This window comes from Hypomesus nipponensis, chromosome 14 (assembly GCF_054491055.1).
Source record: "Hypomesus nipponensis isolate SF chromosome 14, ASM5449105v1, whole genome shotgun sequence".
NCBI classification, from domain to species: domain Eukaryota; kingdom Metazoa; phylum Chordata; class Actinopteri; order Osmeriformes; family Osmeridae; genus Hypomesus; species Hypomesus nipponensis.
In genome coordinates, this window is record NC_140374.1 from 6,708,612 (window position 1) to 6,736,054 (window position 27,443).

General features: G+C 46.2%; 1 protein-coding gene across 5 annotated transcripts in view; it reads right to left on the reverse strand.

Annotated features, from left to right (window-relative positions):
- The window catches only part of nrcamb (neuronal cell adhesion molecule b), a 59,396-nt gene extending 32,879 nt beyond the window's left edge, over positions 1–26,517 (reverse strand). For all 5 annotated transcript variants that reach the window (XM_084671604.1, XM_084671603.1, XM_084671602.1 and 2 more), the window contains exon 1: positions 26,382–26,517. The gene's annotated coding sequence lies outside the window, so the exon portion shown is untranslated. The remainder of the gene's footprint in view (positions 1–26,381) is intronic.
- Positions 26,518–27,443: the final 926 nt, after the last annotated feature.

Below are 27,443 nucleotides of genomic sequence, written 5' to 3' on the forward strand. Positions count from 1 at the left end.
AGGTTGTGTTGTTAGCACTACAGTCGACAGGCAAAGTGCGTCTTGCAGAATCTCAGTACAGTAAGATCAAATTTAAACTTGGGGAATTCCACTGTGACAGTCCGATTGTGTCGCGCGACAACCGCCTCACAAAAACGTCAGCATGTTTATCGTAAAGACACGAAAAGGTGGGAGACCCAGCCCCTACCCGCCCCCCACCCAGTCCTCTTACCATCGGCATCACAACACACAAACAACAACAGTGCTCTCCCTCCATCACGTGAGTCTGTGAAAGCGGGCTGGGCCGAGGTAGACAGAAACCTCTGCCTCGGCCCTATTCATCCCCACGGCTCCTGAATGCTCCCTGGCACAAAGGCTGCTTCACGCCTCACTGTGTTGCAAACTGCCGATTCAGTCTGCAGCTCTGGCCCTGGTCATCTCTCTTTCTGCCTCTCTTTCCCTGCTGCTGTCGCCCACTTTAACTCTCTCTCTCTTCCGTCGCCGCCTGCCTCTCCCTCTGTTGCCCCCTCTCTGACTTTCTCTCCATCTCTCCTCACTCTGGCTCTCTCTCTTTCTCTCTCCCTGACTCTCGCTCTCTCGCTCTCTGACACTCTCTTCTTCTATCACTCCCCCCTCCCTCTCTCTCTTTCTCTCTCTGTGGCCATTCAAATGTGTGGACTCTGTCCTGGAACACACAGTGGTAATGACCAGCGCATTCCCAACAACAGCAAACAGGAAGAGAAGGGGCGGGAGAGAGAGGGAGGAAGGAGGGAGGGTGGGTGGGAGAAATGAAGGGTTACGTTGAAGAGGGAGGGGGAAAAGGAGAGAGGCTAAAATGGAGGAGGAAAGATGAGAGAAGGAAAGTGAGTGATATAGGAATAGGCAGTGAAGAGGGATTGCTTGAGCTAGCGTGAGTTGTCTTCCACCAGAGGAAGGATGAGCTCTGAGCCATCGCTGCGCTTTAAGTCTCCTCTTCTGCGCCGCATTTAATGAATCCCTCTGCACGTCCCCCCTTGTGTCTGTGTGTGTTCGTGGGTGTGTGTTCGTGTGTGCATGTATGTGTGTGTGTGTGTGTTTGTGTGTGTTTGTGGGGTGTGTGTGTGTATGTGTGGTTGGCACGACCAAGGTGGGATCCCTCCTTCACACCTCACTGGGCAGCAGACACACATCATGTCACCTCCACTCACAGGCCTCGACCTCGACATGAGCTCCATCGTACACCGGAAAACCCAACCGGTGATGTGGCCGGGGCGAAAGCTAACCGAGGGTCACTGTGAAGCCAGCTAAAGTAAAGGGCAAACAAACGCTATCACGGTTAATGGGCTTTTTGGCACCTGATAACTAACAGAGCCATTATAGGGCAAAACTGCAAATGTAATCTGTGGTGTTTGTTGTAAACGGCTAATGATGACACTTTCTGCTACGGTGAGAGAGATATTTCAGCTATTGAAATGCTATTTTCAACAACCAACGCCCACTGTTCTAAATGTGGGATGGGAGGAGCAACAGGCGAGTTACCTTGACAACCAATAAGGGCTTCTCTGTACTCGAAACACACAGCTTGGACAGTCGATCGACACTGCGTGAAACAGACTGCTCGATCCCCTCTGCCAGAACCATGAGGAGCAGCCCAACGTGCTTTAATTTAACGGGGGACGTCGGGATAATGCCATCAGGCAGATGCTGATCACACAGCCAGTGACCTTTCCCCTGTGGCACGGAGGACGGACATGCCGAGGATGCCAGAGAATGTTAAAGAGCCACAGCCCTCCCCCCGGGCCAGGCCTGAGCAAGGCCTGTCATTGTCACAGAAGGGCCATGGATCAAACCAAGCTCTTATCTGGAGATGCATCCCATATAACACTGTGAAGCAGACTTTTTTTTTATCAGCGCAGAATCCTGCCAAGCTTGAAAAACAGCCAGGCTTATGTTCATACACATACCATCCAAAGAGGTAGACGTTTATGAGGATGTGACGTCATTACGTGAAATGGGTGCCTAAGTATTACAGGGGAATTTTGGAGCGCAGAGTAATGGCGAGATGACTGATGTTTGGTTGGGCATTTTGATGTTACCGGTGTTTTTAACTCACCAGAGAAGAGCCTGTTTGTTCCTCAGGGTAAGCCTCTATCTCTCTATCTCTCTCTCTCTCTCTCACACACTCTCTCACTCTCACACACTCTCTCACTCTCTCTATCTCTCTCTCTCACTCTTGTTGCTGTCTATTTTCTACCTGTAACACACAGAGGAAGAAAACTTGTTAGGATTCATCCAGCCCTGTCTTTCCCCCCTCATCTCCCACCCCCACCCCACGCCAAAGCCAAAAAAAACAATAGTCTATAATAGGTTTCACTGTGAAAGCGGTTATGCAGCCCGTCAGACAGACACAGCCCTTCAATCGTGCGCACAGTGGGGTCACACTCCACGTCTCGTATGTCTATTATCTAGCAAATCCTTTCTCATATTGTCTGCCTCCTTCCCCGTCACAGTCCTGCAGAAGATTACCAACACCAGGATGTTCACCAGGACATCTCCACATGATTCGGGGACGGAGAGAAGCCAATCGGGGCCTGGTCCTACGTGTTATCATCATCCATAAGCTACTGGTATTCCACTGTGAGATGATCTCCGACTGGGCTTGGTGTGGGGGCGAACACTAAACACACATATCCATGTATGAACTGTCTGTGTGAACGCGGATTTTCAGCGTATCAGGAATTAATCCAAACAGACAACTGGGACACACAGCCCATGGCAAAGAACTGGAATAAGTGTGTGTGTGTGTGTGTGAGAGAGAGAGAGAGAGAGAGAGAGAGAGAGAGAGAGAGAGAGAGAGAGAGAGAGAGAGAGAGAGAGAGAGAGAGAGAGAGAGAGAGAGAGAGAGAGAGAGAGAGAGAGAGAGAGAGAGAGAGAGAGAGAGAGAGAGAGAGAGAGAGAGAGAGAGAGAGAGAACCGTGTCCCTCCACTCTGTGACAGAGATTGGCATGCTGTCAGGGGGAGATGTGCTGCTCAAATGAATAGGAGTTTATGACTCGAGGGCTCCTCTCAATATAAGTGTGTCACTGTGAACACCGAGACAACCATTGGAATCCATATACAACATGATAGAAAGAGCCAATCCAATTTACTTTCTGGGAACCATATCGACTTGAGCAGGCTGCTCTAAATAAGACTGGGAGGAATGAGAACCATCTCCTCTTGGTCATACACACATTAGTTACCAGGCAAACACACTGCAAAACCTCACAAGTTTACAAAAATAGTTTGATGAAATGACCAGCCCAGAGCCAATTTAATTGAAGGATTGATCCTGGTCTTCAACTCAAACAGCCTGAGTAATTCATTTCATCATCTGCCAATTTTTCACACTACAAAGTTGTTCAGCCTCTACCACCTTTTGTAAGATGTTATATATTGTATTTCTGTTTCTATTCATCCTATATGATAAAAATGTATCCATCCTGTAGGTTCAAGACTGTATCAGATATCTGAACATTTCTGCTACAGCAGTGAACATTCTCTGGTGTCTACCATTCACAAATCCCAACCATTACTGTCAGTTCCATGTTCCACTGATGAATGAGCCTAATCCCAACTCTTCTGAACCTTGAGAGAGGATCCCACAGTACCATCTGATGGAAGACGAGGCCTCAGAGTAAAACTGGAACAGTGAACCTCACATCCTTGGTGCCAGGGGGCTCATTAATTCAATAGAACGTACATCAGCCTATATGTCTATCTTTCCCCCTCGCTGTGCCAGTCAGCCAACTTGCCAGCAAGCCAACCAGCCAGCCAGGAAGCCAGCCGGCCCACCAGCCAGCCCGCCAGCCAGCCAGCCAGCCAGCCAGCCAGCCAGCCAGCCAGCCAGCCAGCCTTGCCCCCCACCCCCACCCTCGGCTGACCTCAGCCCAGCTCTGCTGCCATGGCGATAAGAAGGATGGAGCAGTTGACTGAAATAGCTGCAGACGGATCAAAGCGGGAGGGAGGGAGGGGGGAGGGATGGGGGGAGGGAGGGAAGGAGGGAGGGAAGGAGGGAAGGAGGGAGGGAGGGAGGGAGGGAGGGAGGGAGGGAGGGAGGGAGGGAGGGAGGGAGGGAGGGAGGGAGGGAGGGAGGGAGGGAGGGAGGGAGGGAGGGAGGGGGAGGGAGGGAGGGAGGGAAATGCTGAAGAGGAGCTAGAGGCATACACACACTCCCAGATGCACACAAGCACACAGACACATGCACATAAATACATGCACGCCACACACCAACGTTTAATATCTCAGAGGATAAGACAGCTACGTGTCATAACTAGTCACACATCACGTCCCTGTCTGTTCCAATATAAAGATAGTCTTAAGAACTACATTGAAAATCATCCCTGTCTGCCACATAGGAACGGAACTGCATCACTGGGAACTCATTCCACCAAGTTCTGTGAGCACAAAACAAAACCAACATTAGGCCACCCATTAAGCCATCATGCAGACCACAAATGATCCATCCAACATGACACTGGTGCCTCCTCATTCACGTGGCTGACTGGTTGAAGCGAAGTAGGAGATACAGCCCGAGGAGAGAAGGAGATGCAGGTGAGGAGAGAATGAGACACAGGCGAGGACAGAAGGAGATACAGGTGAGGACAGGAGGAGATACAGGCGAAGTTGAACGACAGGGAGATGCAGGGCGGGACAGCCAAGGTGCAGCAGGGCCTACTAATGAGAGTCTGCTGTTACATTTTACATTACAATTGAATGTGCATATAGATAGTACAGCAGAGGATCATCTATGCATCACTGTGCAAAGATCTAACAGTATTTTGGTGGCCAGATTTGAGGAATGGCTTGTGTTTACTAGCCACATCACAAAATAACCACATCTTAGCTACATCTTCAGCTTTTCCCTCCCCAGGGCTGGGTTCCTCCCCAGGGCTGGGTCCCTACACAGGGCTGGGTCCCTTCCCAGGGCTGGGTCCCTTCCCAGGGCTGGGTCCCTGCCCAGGACTGGGTCCCTCCACAGGGCTGGGTCCCTCCACAGGGCTGGGTCCATTCCCAGGACTGGGTCCCTACACAGGGCTGTGTCCCTTCCCAGGGCTGGGTCCCTGCCCAGGACTGGGTCCCTCCACAGGGCTGGGTCCCTCCACAGGGCTGGGTCCATTCCCAGGACTGGGTCCCTACACAGGGCTGTGTCCCTTCCCAGGGCTGGGTCCCTGCCCTGGGCTGGGTCCCTGCCCAGGGCTGGGTCCCTGCCCAGGGCTGGGTCCCTCCCCAGGGCTGGGTCCCTGCCCTGGGCTGGGTCTCTCAAGGGCTGGGTCTCTGCTCTCAAAGGCAGGGAATAAGGTGGATAGCCTACTGTACAGGGCTGGCAGACACAGCACGGTAGCCTATGTGTATCATTTTAGACTCCTGGATAATTGGAGACCGAGCGGATAGCTTGCACGACAAAGCTTTGTTACCGCCAGAGAGGAGAGGAAATAATTAGTGCGAACTGGCACGCATCCTCTCCCCATTAATGGATTTACATTAACAGACCTGAGAGTTTACTGTCAAAGTCAGGCGTCAGCAGCCTCACATGGAGGTGGGATGTTGCAGAAAATGCATAATAAGCTGATCGGTTTTCAGATACAAAGTACCCAGATCTTAGGACAGGACAGGCAGATAGCACAGGCAATAACTCTACAGGACAAGTTCCAATGTTACTACAAGAAGCTCCTATATGGTTTAGTAACTCCTTTGTGGGTCAAAAACCACCCAAGACAGAGTCTTACCTTTCTCGAGTTTCCGTCGTAGCCTGCATGCACCAATCTCTTCCTGTGTGTGTTAATGTGCTGCAAATAGACCTATGTGTGTGTGAATAGTGTGTGAGAGAAATTAAGTAGAGTTCTCATATCCCCAGTGGACGTGTATTCCTCGGCATGTCTGGTGCAACTGAGTGACAGTGGGAGAGAGAGAGAGAGAGAGAGAGAGAGAGAGAGAGAGAGAGAGAGAGAGAGAGAGAGAGAGAGAGACTGTTTCACACACAATCAAACGCAAACCTCCCCTTCCCTCCTCCCCCCAGCCCTACCCTGACCCTCCCTCTCTCTGCCAGGCCTCTCGCAGTGGGATTAAAACAACCTTTTGTCTCTCTACAATGGGGGTTAAACATTTCCTGGTATCAAATGAGTGCAGAATCCACAGAGTTCCAGTCGGAGTTTGTATCGATTTTTCACAACCTTTTACGCCAATGGATCCCTGGACATTCCTCAACAAGCACCCGTCCTGTGGCACGTCACAAGTACATGCCAGACACTGTGCAACAATAACACGGCTTGATCATCACGATTGATCACGTTGTGCGAGAAAACAAGATTTGCATTTAAAGTGATACCCCGTCAGCATTGTGAGAGATAGCTGATGGCTCCAAATGCAATTGAATGAATCCTTTTCCTGCAGTTATCAGAGGGTGGAGATTGGAAGGCACCTGGATAACAGATTAAAAGAAAAATGCCTTGGGGCAAAAACTAAGAACCTCCTTCCCTATCCAGAGAAAGGGGTTTCTTACACTCAGCAGATGGCCATTGCAATCCAATCTAGCTGACTTGGAGCTGTGGACATTTGTTTATTGCCCACTCCTCAACACCGGTATTATTGCAGCCATTTAAAAGAATAGATTTGAAAAAGCCTTTTGACATCCGTTAGCTATGGTTGCAGCGGATAACAATAGCTAGTCCCTTTCCCTTTGAAAGAGTCACTATTCTCTGTCCCCAGCCCAGAATAATACTCCTCTTGCCACAAAAGCAGAGAAAACGTAACATAATCTCCCTCAAAGCACATTGTGAATCAGTCAGGACAATGATTTACCCTCCTCAGAACAACTAACGTGTAAAATACATTGTTTTGACTTGTTTTGGTTGTAGTTCTTCAGTTCAACTATTTATTTTCTAACAAAACATAATCATCCAATATCAATTAATATGACATCACCATTGATTTTGACTTGATCAATGACATGTTACATAGAATAACATTTCATGGCAGTTCCCATGGAACCATTAGCTAACAGCACCGCTTCACTGGTGGCCATGAGAAATGCAACCAAGGTTTGGGAATGTAAAGGTCTTCTACCATGTCAGTGAAGTAGCCTTGTGGCAGTGTGGATATGAGAGGATGAATTACAGTTCACTCACTAGGCTCTCACAGCCACTCTCATCACCGCATGGAAGCCCATTAGTTAGAAATGTATCATAAATAAAAGCCTTTAGTCTTGTGGACGTCTTTCAGGAATATGATTGATAGTAGTGAGGTATGGATTATACTTGTGTGGAATGAATCAAGGGGCCATATTTCATTGAGCAGGCGGCCTGATTGACCAAGTCTAATGGACATTATTTCTGCACACTGACTCTGTTGAGCAGAGACACTGGGCGATGTCGAGGGACCATTGGCTCCTCAGACTCACACTGAGCCAGGACGGGCACTCTCCCTGGGCTTTGTCACTCCCCGAGCAGAAGAACCATATTTCAATGGCAACTGCATACTTCAATGGCAACTTTTAACAGAACAAGCAAGCTAAGCCCTAACTGAAATGGAATGCTCTACGTGTCTTTCTGTGTGTTTGTGTATATGCGTGTCTTTCTGTGTGAGTGTGTATGTGTGTGTGTGTGCACGTCTGTCGGTCGGTGTGAGTGTGTGTACCCCTCTGTGTGTGTGTGTGTGTGTATCAAGAGGACTCCTTTGGGGTTGCCTATTCACACTAGTGAATAGGAGTGAAATATGATTGGCTGAGCCAGAGAATGAGGGGCTGGGTTCTCTAAAGGACACTGGAGGTGCAGGGGTGGGGGTACTTGTGAAATACTTCAGTGTTGTCAATGATGGGGTGAAAGACGAGTAAGGAATGATTGAAGGTCCTATGTTTACCCGCTGCAGATGGATTAGCATCTAAAAACAAAAATTTCTAAGGTTGTTTGGTTGTTTGTTCACGTTGAGCAAACAATGTAATATCCACATAATGAGAAACGGCTGACCTAGTCATTCATCTCAGATTGGTGGTCTGAAGCGGTGTTTCTATTAAGTAACAAACTGTGAACAATGACGCAATCTCTCAGAGTGCACACATGCACACAATCTCAATATATGTGTGGTACGTGTGTTAGTGGGCATATGTGTTTTTTATATGTTTATGTGTGTGTGTGTGTGTGTGTAGGTGTGTGTGCAGGTGTGTGTGTAGCCCAGAACTTGTAACCTCCCACCCCTATTTCCTTTTCTCCTAAACACCTCTATAAATCAAATTATTGTTAACTCCAATTTAAGATCTGAGGAGCATACTATCACAGAGGTTGGTGTGATGGCTAATTGAATGTTGAATGTAATTGAATGTGTGATGGCTTCAGGAATGTCAGAAGCTACTATCAACAGTGTGTCCTCAGCTCATCAGAGAAGGTATATGCTTTTACTAACAGTGTTTCCTGATCTTATCGACTTTTACTAATAGTCTTTCCTGATCTTATCGGCTTTTACTAACAGTGTTTCCTGATCTTAGGAATGTCACATTGGACAGCACTGACACGGGCCTCTGAGTCAGCCATGGGACAATGGCAGAAACAATAGCACTGAGTTCTTAAGGGAATTTACATGAATTACAGCAAGAAGCCCATAGGGACGGTAGGGATGGCCACGACCCCTCCTCGCTTTTTAAATCTAAACAAGCCCTCGGTCCCGCCTCCACCACACACAGCCACACACACATAAAAACACACGTGGACACACACACACACACATAAATTCATGCACACACATAGGCTGCTGAATAATGGCCTGATTGGTTTCCATGGAGCTCTGAAGCTTGGTGACAGTGCTCGAGTGTTAACACGTTCAGAGACAAGAGAGAGGGATGGAGGGAGGGAGAGACAGAGGGAGCGGGGGGGGGGGTGTGATAGAGAGAACGAGAGAAAAGAGAGAGAGGGCAGTGAAATACAAAGAACATGTAGAGCTTTTGAATGGGAGAGATTTACCACCCACAGCCTGCAGACCTTCACCGAGGTTAAGGGCCTGTATTGTCCTGTATCGTATTTCTCTGTGACTCAAAGAAGCTAGTTAACAAGAACTCAAACAGGAACTGGAGATATCCTTACCACGGGGCAATTCGTTTTTAATCTTTCTTTCCAATTTCCACTCTCAGGACTGAGATATAAGCTCATAAAATCTAAATCACAGGAAAAACAACCTAATTGCTTTCTCACTCACTTAGAACAGGGAACAAGCTATCTTGGTTAATAAACAATGCACAGCTGAATAACACTTTATGAGGTATTAAGCAGTTCCTCCTCTCCAGAAATTAATGCACCTACAGTACGTGGCCGTATGGCCACTATTCATATGATAATGAAATGAGGGGACAAAAAATCCAGTCTATCTGGCCTGTGGATGGCATCTCTGGTTCACCTCAGCTTCAGAGAGAGAGCAGCTGAAAACACAGGGGATGTGGAAGAGTTCCAAGTGATTTCAGCGGTGCCACGCAGAGCAGAGATCTAGCTGAGCACGTCCCCCTATATACGCTCCACACTGTCACTGTAAGACCATCATCCACGGTCCGGTGAGCACAAGCACACCCACCACACACACATATATGCAAACATGCTGAGCATACACACACACAAAGAGGCATAGACAAGTGCATCTGTGTGTGTGTTGTGTATGTGCAGTGTACGAGAATGTGCTTCTTCCCAGGCTTCCCTGTAGAACCAATTTTCATTTACTAGCTTTGTGCAATCGATACAGCCAGGGAAGCATCACCCAGACTGTTCATTATCCCTGACAGGACAACATTCTACTGCTGCACCACAACATGAGCAACTAACACCAACACCTATCACCTCACCTCCAACTACTACCAACACCTGTCACCTCACCTTCAACTACTACCAACACTTATAACTTCACCTACAACCAACACCAACACCTATCACCTCACCTCCAACATCTATCACCTCACCTCCAACTACTACCAACACCTGTCACCTCACCTCCAACTACTACCAACACTTATAACTTCACCTACAACCAACACCAACACCTATCACCTCACCTCCAACATCTATCACCTCACCTCCAACTACTACCGACACCTGTCACCTCACCTCCAACTACTACCTACACCTATCACCTCACCTCCAACTAACACCAACACATATCACCTCCCAAACATGGTGGAAGGAGCCCCAGAGACACACGGACTAGAGCCTCACACATAATAATGAACCAACACTGATTCTAATTCATATTTCACAGGCTAATTGGCTAAGCGGCTAATGAGCAGCCGCGCTAACAGCAGAAGGACAGCAAGGCGGCTCGGTGTGTGTTTTTAGCTACAATCAGGTGGCCATCTTGAATTGTTTGTTTGTGACAGCAGGAGAGGAATGAGTTTTCTCCTCCTCCCTCCTTCTTCTTCACCCACGCTGGGAGTCCAGCTCTCTCACCACCTGTCTCCACACTGCACTCCCCAAGCCGTGAGGGGCACACACACACACTTCACTCAGAAACTTCCACACACACATACATTTCACTCAACAACACTCGATCAAACATTTCACTCAAAACACAAACACACACACACGCCCCTCTCTCACGGTGTACAAGAAGAACACATTCAAAGGGCAATACCTGAGTAACCTTGGCAACTGAGCATAGCAATTCATAACTGCATTGCTGGAATCCCCAGAAGGAGTTCTTCTGTGCTCTGATACAAAACCTGGAAAGTGACCTAAAAACGTATTCAGTGTACTAATAAGCATGGCAAAGAGGGAACCTAGACAGGTCAAGTATTTTTATCCTGAGGCCTCAGCCAGATAATGAGTGAGTTCCAGTACTTACTCCCAAAAAACTTTTTCAGACGCAAATGTACCATATTAACAGTTTCCCTCGTTCCCAAGCTCACACGAGACATGTAGAGATAATAGGGTTTCATTACAGAGGTGCATATCAATATAATGATTCACTGTATAAGCTCAAAAACAAAAAGCATAAGAGCAGAGTGCAGTGAGAGATCAAGAGGGATGACGAGAGAGAGAAAACAGGGATAGCTAGATCTGTAAGAGAGGTGAGCGTGAATGGAGATATGCCAACGGTGTGTGCAAATGAGACTGTAGTGTGGGTAAGGTGGAAAGCTGGGCTGGGATAGTGTATATATCAGGGTGTGTATGTGTGCGTGTGTATCTGTATGCTTGCTGTGTGAGCCCTGGGGAGATGAGAGGGTGTGTGTGTGAAGGTGGTCCGGCTCTCAGCCTCTCTCTGACCCAGTGGAGGGAGACCGGAGCAGGTGGGGGGGTACAGACAGCCCTGTGAGGACCTTTCCAGACTCCTCTCCTCTCCCCTCCGTTCTCCTCCCCTCCTCTCTGCTCTTCTCTCCTCTCATTCCTTCTCTCATCCATGCTCTGGGCTCCCTGATCCACGTGACAGCACAGGGAGAATAGGATGATATCATCCAGGGGGTTCCAGTGGAGTGTACCCCATCCAAAAGAACAGACAGTAGACTAGAGAGAGAGAGAGAGCGTGTCATCCCAGCCTGGCACATAGGCTAAAGGATTCACTCCATAAAAGCTTGGCAGACCACAAAACTGTGGGGCATAGAGACAGAGAGACAGACAGACAGACAGACAGACAGACAGACAGAAAGAAAGATAGAAAGAAAGAAAAAACGGGAAAGAGAGAGAGTGTGTGTGTGTATTTTCATCCCATCCCAGACAGGTAGCACATGCAGTATCTATTTAAGTAAAGGCAGTGCATGTGGGTGGTACAGCAGAACATGCTGTCATGCTGTCCCCATGAGAAGCCAAGCTCTGTGTCCTTTAATTACAGCACCAGGGCCTTCCTTCTCCCAGAACTCCCCTCTCATGACACACAAGCACACACACACGCACGCACACACCCTGCCACCTGTCCACAAGGCAGATTAGATGTACACTGCATCAATAATTTACACACACACACAGATAGATGGACAGGTTCTCTTTGAGTAACCAATAGCATTACAAGATGTGGACTGTGGCTCCAGCCCATAGAAACACAGATATCTAGAGACCCGGCTGCACAGTGCAGGAAGACCTACATATAGAGGCTAATGTGTTTTTTGATGATGCCTCCTGTGTGATCACAACACAAATGGCAAAGGCAGCTCCCTTACCACAAGCCCGGCGTGATAACAATGGTGTGGTAGAGAATGTGGGGGGGGGGGGGGGGGGGGGGGCAATGAGTCAAAGAGCTGGACTATTCTTAGCAACACCTGAATAAAACAATGTTCCTGGGCCGTCGCTCGGCACTAACGCGAGGATCCATCATGGTTCCCGCCTCAGACGTCTCTACTAGCAGCACACGAGGCCTGTTTAGCGGGAGCTTTCATCTCATTCCTTTGTTGTAGATGAGACAGCATTTCAGCTGTCCTCATTTACAGCAGAAGAGTAAAACACGTACGTACACACACACACACACACAAACAAAAACACACTGGGAACAGAATGCAAATGCTTTGCATTGCTATTTCCGAATCAGTCATTCATTACCATATTATGCCTGGATGATGAGATGTGCCTCAGCTGCCGAGAGAAAGCTTTCTGGTTGTATTTCATTTAGACTGATTGAAAAAAATGTAACTCTAATGTATTATCCATCCAATCTCTATCGAGTGAGTTGACTGGGATGCATTATCTAACCAAATAGGCTTATAGAGGGACAAGCTATGTCTCAATAAACTATAAATGGTCATTAAATTGAGCTCAGGGCTGTAGTGATTTTCGATGTTCACCCTAACCTTGTCAGCTAGCATTACCATATGTATTTTGCAGTGAAAAGCCATTGATATTGATCAAGCTCCCAAGTAGCACTTTAAGCTAACCCTTACCGGGAAATACTTGCAGTGGAATCCTTTAAAACATTACAATGGCCCCTGTGTTGTTGTCGTTGTGTGTTAATGCACTCACACTGACACCAGCTACTATTAGCCCGATATTTTCACACAGAACACCAAAAAAAGACGTGTCTACCGTGTGGTGGGAGCTTGAATATTGTACGTTGAATAATGAGTACATTTTAGCTATGTCAGACGCAGGGGGGCTGGAATTTTGAGCAGTTTATAACAACAGAGCTTTTTTTCTCAAATCTGCATAATTATTGAGGTTAATTCAGCAAAAAAAAACCTTGCTTGCATGCCATTGTCTTTGACTACACCCGCCACTGCTTGGTGAATTAATTAATCACAAAGCAAGCAGACAGATGAGCAGTGAAGATGTCTTCACAGAGACCAGCCACTTGAAAAAAGGAGAGGAGGAGAAGAATGAGGAGGAGAAGGAGAAGGAAGAGGAAGAGGAGGAGGAGAGGAGGGAGGGAGGATAGTAATAAGGTGGAAGAAAGGGACATTGAACAAAAGAACAGAAGACAAACAGTATCTATTTGTATGCAGTCAGGCCTTGAGACCTCAGTGATACTATTTCCCTGGCATCTGTGCTACATGCTCACTGATCCAAAACCTGCAGGGAGCCGAGCAGCTTCGCGTCTCCCAGACTGACCCTTCCCTTCATTAATAAAACCCGCAGCAATGCAGTCTGAGACCAGCCCTGCTAACCATGCTAACAATACACCACACACATTTTAACATTGTATTCATTTACCAGACGCTTTACGTAATCGAAAGCAGTGTTCAAACATTGCCTAAAAAGTGCAGCAGAAGAGGAAGTATCAGAAGTACATGGTTCTAACAGTTTTTTGTTGGTCAGTGAAGAACTGAACCAGAACCTACCTAGAACAATTCTCTTCTCTTTACCCAGCAGTCTAAGCGAGATGTTGGCAGCTAGGATAAATGTATTGTGTAAGATCCTCTGTTTGTAGTAATGACAAACAGCTGCAAGGATGGCCATAATCACATTCTGCCACAGAGTATTGGCTTAAACACCTACAGTTATTGCTTTGAGAGAATGAACCCAAACAGATGCTATTTCACTGCCGGCACACAAATACAATCAGATGAGTTAACATGTTTAAATATGGGCGTCCTTCGAGTACTAATGTTCAAATCAAGACTATCTTCTCCTGGTCCCTGGCATGACATATGTGTGCCCTTGACATAAATAAGGCCTTGGATGTCATGTGAAGGGCAGGTGGTGGTGAAGTTAGAGGCTCTGGGCTGGACTCGGTGGTCCTCTTGTCCAGATGAATTAGCCGCCTGAGTGGGGACTGGAACCTGAGAGCCCCCCCTGTCTCCAGCCTGTCCTTGGAGGTCCTTGTTGGGTCTGGCTTGCCTGTCCAGGCTTAATACTAGCCTCTCAAGGTCCTCTCCACCTCTTTGCTTGAGTTGTCAATTAGGCTGTAAGAGCCCTGACAACAGACTCCAGGACTTTAGCCTGCCGGTAAGTCCAGGAGTGATGTTGGTTGACTTGGTCACTTGATTTTTGAGGGGGGGGGGGATTGGGAAGGAGCAACATAGCAAGCCCTTAAGGCAGACAAGTCTCAAACAAGGAAGCTTGTTGAAGCCACACAAAAAACACAAGAGACAGCAGGTACTAGTCACACAAAGAAAAGTAATCATTTAACTGGAAGGTTTTTGTGCTGCTCTCTTAGTTGTTGTTTTCATGTCGTTTGAGAACTTTTCTGGCGTGGATTTGTTGACTCTCGGAACCAGAGACGTCGTGTCTCCCGGGAGCACCTGCCATGTTTGGATCAAACTGGAGGAACCAAGGAGCAAACGATCATGAGAGAAGGATCCCCGCCTTACAAACTCTGCTTGTTTTAGATTTAATGTGCTCATTTGAGATGTTAGGGAGTTTCACTAGCAGTATTTTTAAAAAAAATAACAAAAAGCTGAAATCTGAAATTTCCTCCTACTTATCTGGTGCTCTTGTAAGTGCTGACAGGTCCATTCTCTGCCATGGTAATCTCTGTATTATTCTCAAAAGAAATGCCCTGCCCTTATAATAATGGCCTGGATCAGCACTTTACATTGCATTTCCTCTAACCATGAAGTAATCACAATACCAGTGTGAGCTGTCCGGCTCCTCTTTCAGCCAGTACACTCAATCTAGAGTGGCGAGAGTCAAAAAGCCCCACACAGTGCTCGGCATCCCGACCCGGTGTGCCTTTCACATGGTAAACAGTTTCAGATTGGGCCCTGTATTGTGCAGCTATAATACAGCATCTGCTTTATGGCATAGAAAAAATGCATTGTCCCCAGGGGCAGTGAAAGAGCTATTGAGGGACTGCCGGGGACTCCTCTGGAGCAGAGGGGCTTTGACCGTGACACAGGCGGGTGGGTGGTGGTCAAACAGCACAAGTGAAAGCCTGCGAGTTAACGCTGGGACTGGGGCTACCAGGCCAGACAATGATGGCATGCTGGACAAATGGAGGAAGGCTATCTTTGAACTTCACCCTAGTGAGGGAATTGAAAAATGGTACTCATAGTCACAGGTGGATTGAGATTTAACGTTTTGTTTTGAAATAGGTTTGCTAATCAGAAGCTGGGAGATAAAAGATTTCCAGTCAGAGTAAGAGTAGAGTTTGGGAGTTGTGGAGTTTGTGTCAAATTGCTGCAGTGTGCTTTGGAGGAAGGCCAGGTAGGAAGGAGACACTTCTCTGCAGAAAAGAGAGAGAGCAATAGGAGAGAGGCAGTGAGAATGAGAGAGAGAGAGGGCAGGAAAGAGAGAGAGAGGGTGGGAAAAAAAGAGGGGGTGGGAAAGAGAGAGAAAGGGGATGGGAAAGAGAGATACCAATCTTTCCAGATATCCCTCAGCCCTTTACCTCTCTATTAAACATTTAGAGCGACAGGCCTTGCACTCTGCGACATCGGGGAGCAGAGAGGTTTCAGGGGTGTGTGTGTGTGTGTGTGTGTGTGTGCGTGTGAGAGAGAGAGAGAGAGAGAGAGAGAGAGAGAGAGAGAGAGAGAGAGAGAGAGAGAGAGAGAGAGAGAGAGAGACGGAGAGAGAGGAAGGGAAAGTGACAGAGAGAGCGTCTGGGTGTTAAGCATAGGGCTCTGCAGTGGGCCTCAGGGGGGCTGGAGCCTAGAGAACTCTGGGAGACAGAGGCTCATTACTGTGGGGACTGGAAGGTAACTTTTCAATGTCAGAGAAGCGGTTATGTCACAGGATACTCTGATCTAACGGCACAAAACCTCCATACTCTACCCTTGGTGACTATCGCCCCCACTGCAGATGGATGGTTTGGAAGATTTCACCTTTCTAATTACTTTCAGTGGTTCTTTACATCAAGCCAGGGATAGGGTAGAGCTGGTTAATGGGTAGGCTGAATGCTATCATGGTGGAAGCCACTTAAGCACGACTCTTGTTTACTCGCTAAGCCATCCTCTGAGTGATTATACTAATTATAGAGATCTGTTGGTCCTCATCAGTGGACAGATGATAGTCAAAGCTTTTACTGTCTGCGTTCAGCCCTGACTCAGGATCTACAAGCCTGTTAATGATTCATTTCTAAGACTAAAACTGATATGGGAAAGTTGCAGTGCAGACACTAGCCAATCGAATAGTTTTATTCTATTATCAAGCACCAACACTACTTTCACAAAGCATCACATTAACAAAAACTGGCTTGGATTCAGAAAGGCACAACGTGCAGGAGTGAGACCTGCTGTGGTGCACTGTTATGTAAAAGAGTAACTTTTTTGACAGTTGAGCCATGTCTGATGAGGAATAGTGAATGTCATGTCAATCAAAGTGAAGGGCTATGACTGGTTGTTGTCCGGAGTGGTTAAGCTCTATGGACTAGACACTCTATTATGCTTTAAGACTCAAAACAATATGAGTCAATGGCAGAGAAAGGGATTGTGCTATAGATATGGTGGGCTGGAAAGAATTTCCATCTCATTGGTTCGTTAGATCGATTCAGGCCTTTATTTAGCCTCGCCTACTTCTTTCTTTTAGACTATCATTTGGAATGCAGTAATTCACTCTTGTTGTCTTGGACAAACTCCTGTGACTACTGCCAAAGCTCTGTCTCTAGCAGGAAATTCACATTCCATTTAAAATGTCTTGTGACTAAACCATAAAGAAATGATAAGAAAACTACGAGTTCTTAAAAAGAAGGACTGAGAAAAAAACATCCTTATTTCTGTTGCGTTTGACACCATGGCATGAACAAAACAACTTGGGAACAAAAGCTATCCCCATGAGAAAACAAGAATGCGAGCGACCCACTGCAAATCTTTATTATGATATTGTAAGAACAGAAAGCTATTGTGTGAGTCAAAGCTACCCACACCGGTATGAAGGTAGTAGACTATGAGAGAACTGCTTTCCTAGCTATAGGTTGCAGGGGGGCGGGGGGGTGGGGCATAGAGACAGGGAAGGGAGGGGACATTTGGGTGTAAAAATTTCCCTGAGGCCTCCAACAGGTGCATTGTCTCCACCATCAAAGAAAGAGCCATGTTTCAGTCTAGATGGTGCGCCCTGGTGAGAAGGACAGCAAGCTCTGGTCACTACCTCTTCATTCTCTTTCTGACCCCCTCCCTGACCCTTGTCTCATCCATTAATGTCTAACCAGGAGTCAGATGGCTGAGAGGTTAGGGAATCAGGCCAGTAATCTGAAGGTCACCAGTTCGATTGCCTAATGCCAAAATGACGTTGTGTCCTTGGCCAAGGCACTTTACCCTACTTGCCTCAGGGGAATGTCCCTGTAAGTCCCTGTATGACGACTGTAAGTCGTTCTGAATAAGAGCGTCTGCTAAATGACTAAATGTAAACCAAACCCAACCTTCTTTAGACATGAGGCAACAGAGCTTTCCTGATTGTGAGAAGCCTATTTAGATGGACTCTAATGACCACAGTAAGTACTTCCCTTTCATGCACTTTAACACATTGAAGGGAAAAAGTCAATAATGTTTTACGGGCATGGCAGCCTCATAAGCGTGAAGAAGGGGGAAGGACCACACGCTGGGTTTTATTTACACTCACTACCACATCTAAGAAAACAGGATTTGGAAGTGTGTTAACTCCTACAGAAACACTCTGCTATCTCCACTGGGTGCCTAAGCAACGCTTAAACGTCCACATCAAATTGTGTGGATGTTTCAGATATGGCAAACAGACTTGGGAAATGTAAGTAATTCAGTATAGAATGATCTTTTACAAACACACTAATGCTGGTTTTATAAACAATTGTGAAATGTGTTGTATTATGATGTTATTGTTGCACTGCTGTTGAGATATTATTATTAATATTTGTTAACTGTGCCTTGGAGCTGTGATGTGGTTACTTTGCACTGTGCCAGGTAAGACCATTCCTTACCTCTGACCACTGAAACACTGTAAGAACCATGCACTTCTAATCCTTGATTTTCTGCTGTGCTTTCTGCTTTGCTTTGGACACGTTTGTTTGGACAAAAAATAAAAAATTAAATAAAAAATAAAAAAACATAAATACACAAGCACACTGATGCAAATGGTTTTACACAAACATGCAGTTCAGGAACCACCCCCGATAAAACAGAGTTGAGAAGTTTACTTTCAGACTCACACCTGAGATGGCTAGCAGCTCCACGTTGACGTAGGAGCTGCCTGCTCAATGGCCCCCGGCGATGCTGTTTCTGGGGGAAACAGCATAGGCTTGTGGGGTGGAGGAGTGGGAGTCGGGTCGTTGTGTATCTGTCTGCAATGCCGTCAGATTAAAGGAGTGTAGTTATCGCTCTCTCCCAGTGCTGGGCTGGGGTAATCCAGAGGAGTCTGACTCGGGGTGCTGAGCGCTTAATTTGATTTATTTTTTTTACATTGAGGAAGAGCATGGAAAATCCAATCAGCGTATACCCCATGTAGTTAGTAGCATCCTAGTCTGCCTGGTGACTAAAAGTGGATATATAACTCAAATGGAGGTATTATGTGAAACACCTCAACATATATTTGAATTCATTAAAGTGTGAATCAGAGTAGCAGCAAGCGTTTGTCTACTTCCTTAGATAGACCTTAGATCTTAACAGCCACTGTTTGGAAGCTCTAATCCATGTACAGTATCACATAGTAGTGTCCATGTAACCACATCTGATACTTGAGGGCTTTGCGTCCCCAGAGCAACTGATAAGATAAGCAGTGTTTCAGGTAGAGAACAAAACACTATCTCCTGTGCCTACAGGAGGGTGTGTCCCCCATCCTTGTTATAGACAGCAAGAAAAGAGGTCAGGCGCTCAGTAATAAAACATGATGGCTGTTCTCCATGGGACGGATCAAGGATGGCAAATATTGTCAGAATTGAGGCAGGGTGGGAATTGGAGGTTTAACCTGAATGCTGTAGGGAAAATCAGTAATGAATATTGTGCTGCAGAGAGAGACACCGGAGGGCTATCATATGGCTCTCTGTCACCTGCTCAAGACAGCGTCAACGATCCTGGTGTAGATAAAAAGAAGCATCCCTTTATTCTGCCAACCAGAGCAGCTGTTAGATAGGGAGAGATGGAGGGCAGGTAAAAGAGAGAGAGAGAGCGTGCACAAGAGAGAGAGAGAGAGAGAGGGGGGGGGAGAGAGAGGGGAGGAGAGAGAGAAATCAGAAGGTAATCTGCTCTTAGGGAGGTGATTGCTCCTTTATCTGGTAAAGCTCAACTATAAGCTTTAAAACGAACAGGTTTTATAATTCTATAAGCACACAACTATCATCCTCTGGATAAATTGCATGGTACATGAAAACCACAACATCTACTAGTTTACATCTTTCCATCTTTGCCATAATACTTTAAATTAGAGTTTCCAATTAAGAGGAATTTGATCATTACTATTTTGACAAATTATTTGGATTTAATGTTTATGACTGGAAATGAGACCGTGTATCCGATAGATATGAGAGCTCCTGTGTCTATACAGAAAGCTACTCCAAAATCTACAACAATACCAGCTATTCTCCCTCAGCGGCCTGGCACATACTGTACCGACAGCACTGTCGAATATCTGAAGGCTTCTCTGAAACTCAGATGTTCCCGATCCTCAACATAAAGCTAAATGTCATTCGCATCAGGCAGTACACTTCAAAACCCAGCTATAGGAATTCCCACTCAGTGACCCCTTCACCAGCAGATAGAATCTGAAAGTGTTCTATTTCCTCTCAAAGAACTGGGGTTCTGTGGAGGCGTGCTTTCTGTCACGCAGTAACCTCCTTTGAGTAACACGTCCTCCACGGTCCTGCCGGTCAATAGAACCTCTGGTCATGTGTCATTGTGGCGAGGGGCCAGGGTGGGCCCTGAGAGGCCTCGAACCAGCCAACCTTGAAAGCAGTTCCATTAGGTCTACTTCAAGCTGCACTCTATTCAACCTCAGCCATGACTCTCAATCCTAAGGTCCAGTAGAGGGGATGGCCGCAATGGGAAAGCAAGACAATGCTCAATATGGCTCACATGCTAATGAGTGACATTCTATGTAGGAATTTGTTTTGATGTGAAGCAATCACTTAATAACATAGAAAGAACCAACTAGCACAGATAAGAGAAAAAGTTCATTTGAAGCCTTCTGACAGACAGACAGACAGACAGACAGACAGACAGACAGACAGACAAGCCTCTTGATGGCCTGGATGAAACTCAGACACAGTATTTCATTGGGTTCCCAGTGCTGGCACTCTCTAAGAAATCACATGAATAAAGTCACAATTCCTCCATCTTCCTCATGGCTAAGGCTTGCCAGTACAAGGAATTATCTTTCTGACAATGACATTCTTCCAGCCACTGAAGATCCAGAGAGGCAGCTAGCCAGGGGAGAAGGAGGGAAGGACATGGAGATTACACTGATTGCTATTCCACTATATGTTTGATCTTGAATTGCTCTGGTCAAGGGTCTGAGGGAAGTCTACTTTCCATGGTCTGCTGTGTTCATTATCATATGCAATTGCTGTCAGTTTTTTTTTTTTCACGAGGAGGCTTGATAAAATGGAAATTGTAAAAAAAATCAACTGAATTGCTGGACATTCTAAACCAAAGGTTAATGTGTTTATGAGCTACGCCAATGTTTAGAAATTCCCCCAAATAAATAATCATTATACAAATTAATCTCATTAAAGTCAATTCGAATGTATCTAAACGGCTGAGAAGAAAGGGTATCCTTATTATGAACAGTGATATCTCTGTGAAACACAGCACTCGTAAGCAGGGCTATCCTTTTTGGAGAAAAACAAAATTCCTGACCATGCGGCTGTCTCCCCCCTCTTTCCACAGCTAACTGGAGAACTCTGCACTCAGGAATACTCTGCCTGAACAAGAAGAATTTGCTATAGCTGACAGCATCAATTAGCTTCATGGCAAACATGTCTAATGTTCATTGTCCTGGCACTGGAAATCATTGGTCCTCTTAAACGTCCCTCAACATGTGACCTCAGAATCCCTCACCAATTGGTGCTTCTGACTAAAAGGGGACTGGTTTTACATCACTCAGTGTGAAAACACATGATTCTAATGGGTTTTTGACCTCAATCTTCACTAATCATTTTGAAGCCTAGACAAAGATTATGCGGGTATAGATTATGCTTTTGCAAAACACACAAGCAGGCGATCAACAAAAAAATACTATCAGGCAAGCGTTTGTGTTTTTGTTTGAAATTTGAAAGGGGACATGAACATTGATCTTGGAATGAAAAGGAAAAATCAGCCGATTCACACTGGGATTTGTTTACCATCCCATTTCTTTGTCTCCCCACCCAGAGAATTTTCCCAGGATTCCCGTGGGTTGTGTTTGGGAGGTTTAGGGGAGGGGGGAAGAAAAGCCCATTGGTCTCAGAGCCCCAGAAATGGGATAGAGAGCCAAGCTGTCATCCTTGTTGGATTAAGGACCCTTCAGTCGTGGCTGCTGGGCTGCTAACAGAGGTACCAACCTAGGGCCCAGGACCACGGTGGAGGAAAGGAGCGAACAATAAGGGACCTGCCCCCAAACAGGGTTGAGAGGTCAGTGGACCTGCTAGACCATGGCAAAGCCACTGTGTACTTCTGTGTCACCTTAATCCACGGGCTAACACCTAAATGTGGCTTGTCTCTCCAGTTTATTCAATTGTGCACTCTCTCAGAGCCCTGGTCCCAGCTAGCTGATCCAAGCTCCCTCTCTGCCCAGTACAGAACTTCACACACTGCTGTGAAACATACTTTATATACAGTGGCAACATTCAGATGAGGTCTGCAGGGGAGCATGGGAGTGAGGAAGCTGGTGGGTTTTAATTTGCTCTTTCCTGGCCGACCCGCTCTTTAAATCTCTGAAAGGAAAAAGCAGGATAAGAGCTGTGGTGGCATATTTGCTGAGCAATTAGACAACACAAGTGGGCAGAGCCGCAGTGCCAACAGTAAGGGGGGCGGGTAGGTCTCCTTAAGCCTATGCAAATGTGCAGGAAGGAAGCATGAGAACGGTCCAGGGAGTGTTCAAGTGCACGCTCTTCCCAAAACCCCAGCACAGACCCTGCTGGTGGGCCAGCGCCCTGGCTCCTGTTGTCTGGTCACTCTCGTCTCTAAATGGGCTTGGAAGTGAAGGAGCTCTTAAGCCACTCCACTGCACGCCTCCCCAGAGCAGCAGGCTCCCACACATCTGCTGCCCAGAGAGGACCAGGGCCTGAGCCCGCACTCGGGTCGCTAGGGTCTGGAGCTCCCAAAGGCTGCCGGGGGCTGCCCATGGCCAGAGGTGCTTCTCTTGCAGAAGGAGACTACGAAGTGTTCAAACAGAGCCTCGGCACCCAGGCTTCTATAGTGGCTCCCCTCGGCCCTGACCCTGCAGCACCCCCTACTTCACAAGAAAGGGGCAAGAACAACGGCCCAGCCAGCATGGACAGAGAAAACAGACCCTCTTTGTTCTCCCTGCCCCTTCTCAACGTCCCGTTGAAGTACATGATCCCCCCCGTAAAGCTGGCAGACCCTCCCTCTCTCTGTCTCTCTCTATTCCTCTTTTCCTTCTCCTCCACTGGGTGGTAAAATAGAAAAGCAACAAACTAACCCCACCCTCATATTTATCATGCTCGTATCACAAGAGTACAGGAACTCATGTTTGGAATCATCCCCAGTTACAAGAGGCTCAAGAGGTTTAGTCTAATTAAAATCTGGGATGGTTAACCTGTCAGACACTCTGGGGCTGAGGAAAGAAAAGAAAAAAAACCTAAAACATCACATTCCATTATCCTCACCACCCTCTTCAAACAATAGTTTTTTTGCAGTCAATCCCTCACAGTTTGTTTGAACAAAAAAAGAGCATCACTTTCGCTTTGTTCTCTCTAAGGGGTGTAATAAACTGACATGGGCAATAAATCTGTTGCCCAGGTAACCTTGAGTGATTTGGCTTGAACACTAGAATGGTGTAACAAAATGAGTAATAATGACTGGGCCACAGATTGGTGAGGACGTTAGTACCGGCCACTCCTGGCTGGCCATCTGGCCAGGCCTACCTTACCACACCTCAAACTGACCAGCCGGTAATTCAAGAAAGTTGTTTGTATCCGAATGAAATTGTGACCAGAATAAGGGCTTGTTAATTTCCACTTTCTATCATTACCAGCCAAACAGGGGCCAATTATTGTAGCAAAAATATATCCTTCGTTTATCCAGGATGAGCTCTAGCAAAAATAATACATCCGACTGTATTTGTTTCGCCTAATTATGTCTGGGTCCTGGAGGCAGCTACATAGGGATCACTCAATTTTCTTATTTTTCTAAGTCATCGGTCTTCATCCAGTCATGATAATTTAATACAGGTCTATGATGTAAACAACAACAGTTCCAGCTGCATGGAATGGTTCAGAGGAACGTGTCAATCCCCATTAGTGCCTGAGCCTAACCGAGTGTGAAACTCTAATTGCACTCACCAGCTTGCCACCACTCAGGACACACCAAGAGGTGTGGGTGTGTTCACATATGTGTGTATGTGTGCGCGTGTGTGAAGATGTGTGTGTTGGGGGGAGGGGTGAGGGGATGGGGATGTGTGTATATACAGTACGTATATGTGTGTATGTGTGTGTGTGTGTGTGTGTGTGTCTGTGTGTGGTCACACGCCATGGAAACCAATGGCCCACCCAGGTACTGTGCACGCAGCCATGAAGCGGACCGGGACACGGTCCCCACTGCAGTCTCCTAAAAAGCCATTCATCAGTTCCACAGTGAGGCAGAGACAAGGCCGCACCAGAGATGCCAGTGCTGTCACGGTGCGGGGTCTGCTGGCCCTGTGGGAACACACACCCCCAGACTAGGGGGTGACACTAATGGATGTACATGGGCCTCCATTGGTCCCTGGAGACCACTCACACATCACAGCAGAAAAGAATCCCAAGTCATTCACATTGTTTTCGAATCATTCCTATTCAAGGTAAGGAGCCACGTCTGTAAACCAGGACTAACCACTGATGACACGTCTCTAAATATTGCTTATCTTGTGATTTGCTATCATACAGCAGTGCTCATACAGTAACACCATAATATAGTACTGCAGTAGTACCTACGAGTGGAACAGTGGTAATGATGACCTTGGAGAGGCTGGAATCAACAATGTGTGGAACGGACCAGCATTGGTTTTCACCTAACCCTGCACTTGAACAGCAGGCGTACGATCAGAGGGACTACTATTTAAACAACCAATCTTCTATACTGGACTTCAGTCGTGTTTCTTATGTCTCTCGCTCTTGTTTCTCATTCATTGTAGACAAAATTATAAAACCAGATCTAGATGAAACACCAGTGAGTCATACGTTCAAATCAGTTCCTAGAAGTGGACGGTTATGACATCAGCATGACAGGATCTAGTTCAGGGGGCATGGATGTATGAGCCTCATTGTCCCGCCGTCGGGGGAGTCCACAAATGCCTGAAAGACGGCGCAAGAGAACGAATCACTTCTCAGAGAATAGTCTGCATGCTTCTTCAACCCACAGAGTAGAATAAGTAGCATTTTCCTTCCACCACCCCGGCGTTTCCCATGGTCAACCACCGTCTGCCACCAGCCGCCCGACATTGGTTTTAGGTCACCAGGATGACTGGAACTCCCACAATAAAACCAGCCGACGTGTGTCATGATAATCCCTTAGTTATGCAAATCCATGGCTAGTGTCATTTACCGGTGAAATGTAGCACTATGTAGGTCTCTGTCTTGACCCATTTTCAGCCCCGGTCAAGTGAGAGTGAATTGTCCATTCGACAGAAGTATTAGGGTCGGTAGTAAGAGTGGGTCTCTCAGTAATGTGAATGTTACAGCACTGGAATGGTATCAACTGAACTCTGAAGTGGATGAGTGCATGTCCTGGGTCATGGCTCAAAAATACTCAAAAGCACACAGACAATAGAGTATAAATAATAAGCAAGAAGGCAGTTTCACACATTTGGCGCTCTTTCTGAATTTATGCAAATATGCCATACGGAAGGTCAGAAGGATATTGTTATCTGATTCGGGAGATTAACCATAGTCTGCTTAGACTGCATAAATATTGTAGGAAAGTGTGTCAGGCCTTTAATACACCAACTAGATGACCGGCATTAGTCATTAGCATTGTATTAGTTGGTGTATCTGGCTGAAAAGAGAAAGTGTGCTTGTTTGGGTGAATGTCTGTTGTGGAAGGATCAGGGTGGGGAGGGGGGGGGGGTGTACTATGAATGAAGCTATAATAGGGGGAGGGGGATTGGGTGGGAATGTTTTTGCAGTAATGCAACTGTTTGTCTTGACAGAAATAAATGACATTAGATTGATGCATAAACCTCCTGGGACTATTATCTAAACATTTGATCTTGAGACAAAATAGAATGGATATTTAACGATAAATAAATATACATATACATATATATATATATATATATATATATATATATATATATATATATATATATATATATATATATATATATATATATATATATATATATATTAGGATAACAGCCATGTGGTAACATAACCTTCCATGAAAAAATTACGTCCAACACAAACACAATCCCAAAAGATTAATCTAATTGAAAATGGTGGGTATGATGTTTACGCAACGGTATGACACAGTATGGACAACTAGTCACGAAACGCAATCGCAAAGATAGGCTGTTCAAAAGCCTGCCGTCAAACTAGCGACATTATCTGTCATGGATGCATAATATCTATCACATAGTGGATGACTTGTTACGAGAAGCCTATCTGAATCTTTTCATTCAGCATCTTCCGCTTATACCAGGGTCACTCAAACGTTGACAGCTGAGCACACCACGAGACAAGCTGTAGATATGGGCTTGTACACCTGTTTTGAGTAAATACAATTATACAAACTCTACCAATCCAAAGTCTATCATAAATTTTTCAAAATGCCATTATAGTGCGCAGGGTGTGCTACTCAATAAATGAAAACAGTGTGGGGGGTTTATCATTCAAACAACACACACCTTTCGCAAAGAAAAACTACTCAAGTGACTCAATTGCCACAGACCTATACTGCGCGACTTGTCCTGCGAGTGGGATGTTATAAAACAGTCTACTTTTTAAATACTGATGCTTACCTTTCGATGTCGCGGTGATGCGCAATGCGATGGATTCTGTGTATCTATAGGGTTCCTGCGACAGACTGATATCTCTCCTGTGTGTATTTACGACAGTGCCCCGTTCAGTTCACTTGCCTCCTCTTCAACCACTGGTCCTCTCTGCTCCCACCAGTTCACTAGACGGGCTCGAGCAGCTGCGTTCTCTGCGCACGCTTCCTGCGCGCTCTGCAGCGCCCCGCTACAGATGAATGGTGGCCTCGAGGCACTAAACCATTTCGGCAAAATATAAATAGTCCTGGTAATATTACCCTTGCTGTACTGAAAACCTCACAGATGGACAATCTGTGATATCTTCTACAGCATGGGTTTGAGGGATCATGCAAACTGAAATAAAGTCACATGCTGTGTGGTAAATGTATACTAATGTAATCCTGTGACAGTGAGAGTGGTGAATGAGAACCTTTTGCCACTAGATTTTGAAAGACAACTTTGCTAGATTTAGGCAACGAAACAAGTAATGAATATCTTAAACAAAGAATAAAAGTGTGTCAATGTTTATTTGTGAAATGTAATGCAAAACACAATAGTGTTGTGTGCTTTCTACAGCGTATCTACATTCTTTTCAAATGGGCTCCACTTGAATAAGTAATCAACCTCAATAAAACATGTAGCCTACTGCACTTCTAACTGTAACATTACCATCATCACTTGAAGACAAAGAACCACATTCCAGCTGTGAAGCAAGACCTTCTAATGGCTTAATTTGCATGCCCTGGTGCACTCGCGTCTTTTGCCCAGAAACCAGCATTGCACCAACAATCATTACATAGCTTGTGGGGTGAGCTACCGTATGGGTGCTCATGGTGCTCTAGAAAGCACGTTTCCATTCAGTTCCATCAGACGGCACCCACCAGCCAGGCATGGTGTCTTAGTGCATGTTGCACACATGCATTAGCTCCAGCTTAACATGTGAAGCCATCTGCAGCACCCATAGAACCAAGAGCTCAACTGGGAGAGAAAGCAAGTTTCTCCATTAATACTTAGTGATAAGCCTAGTTTGGCAGAAAGTCAAGTCTTTCT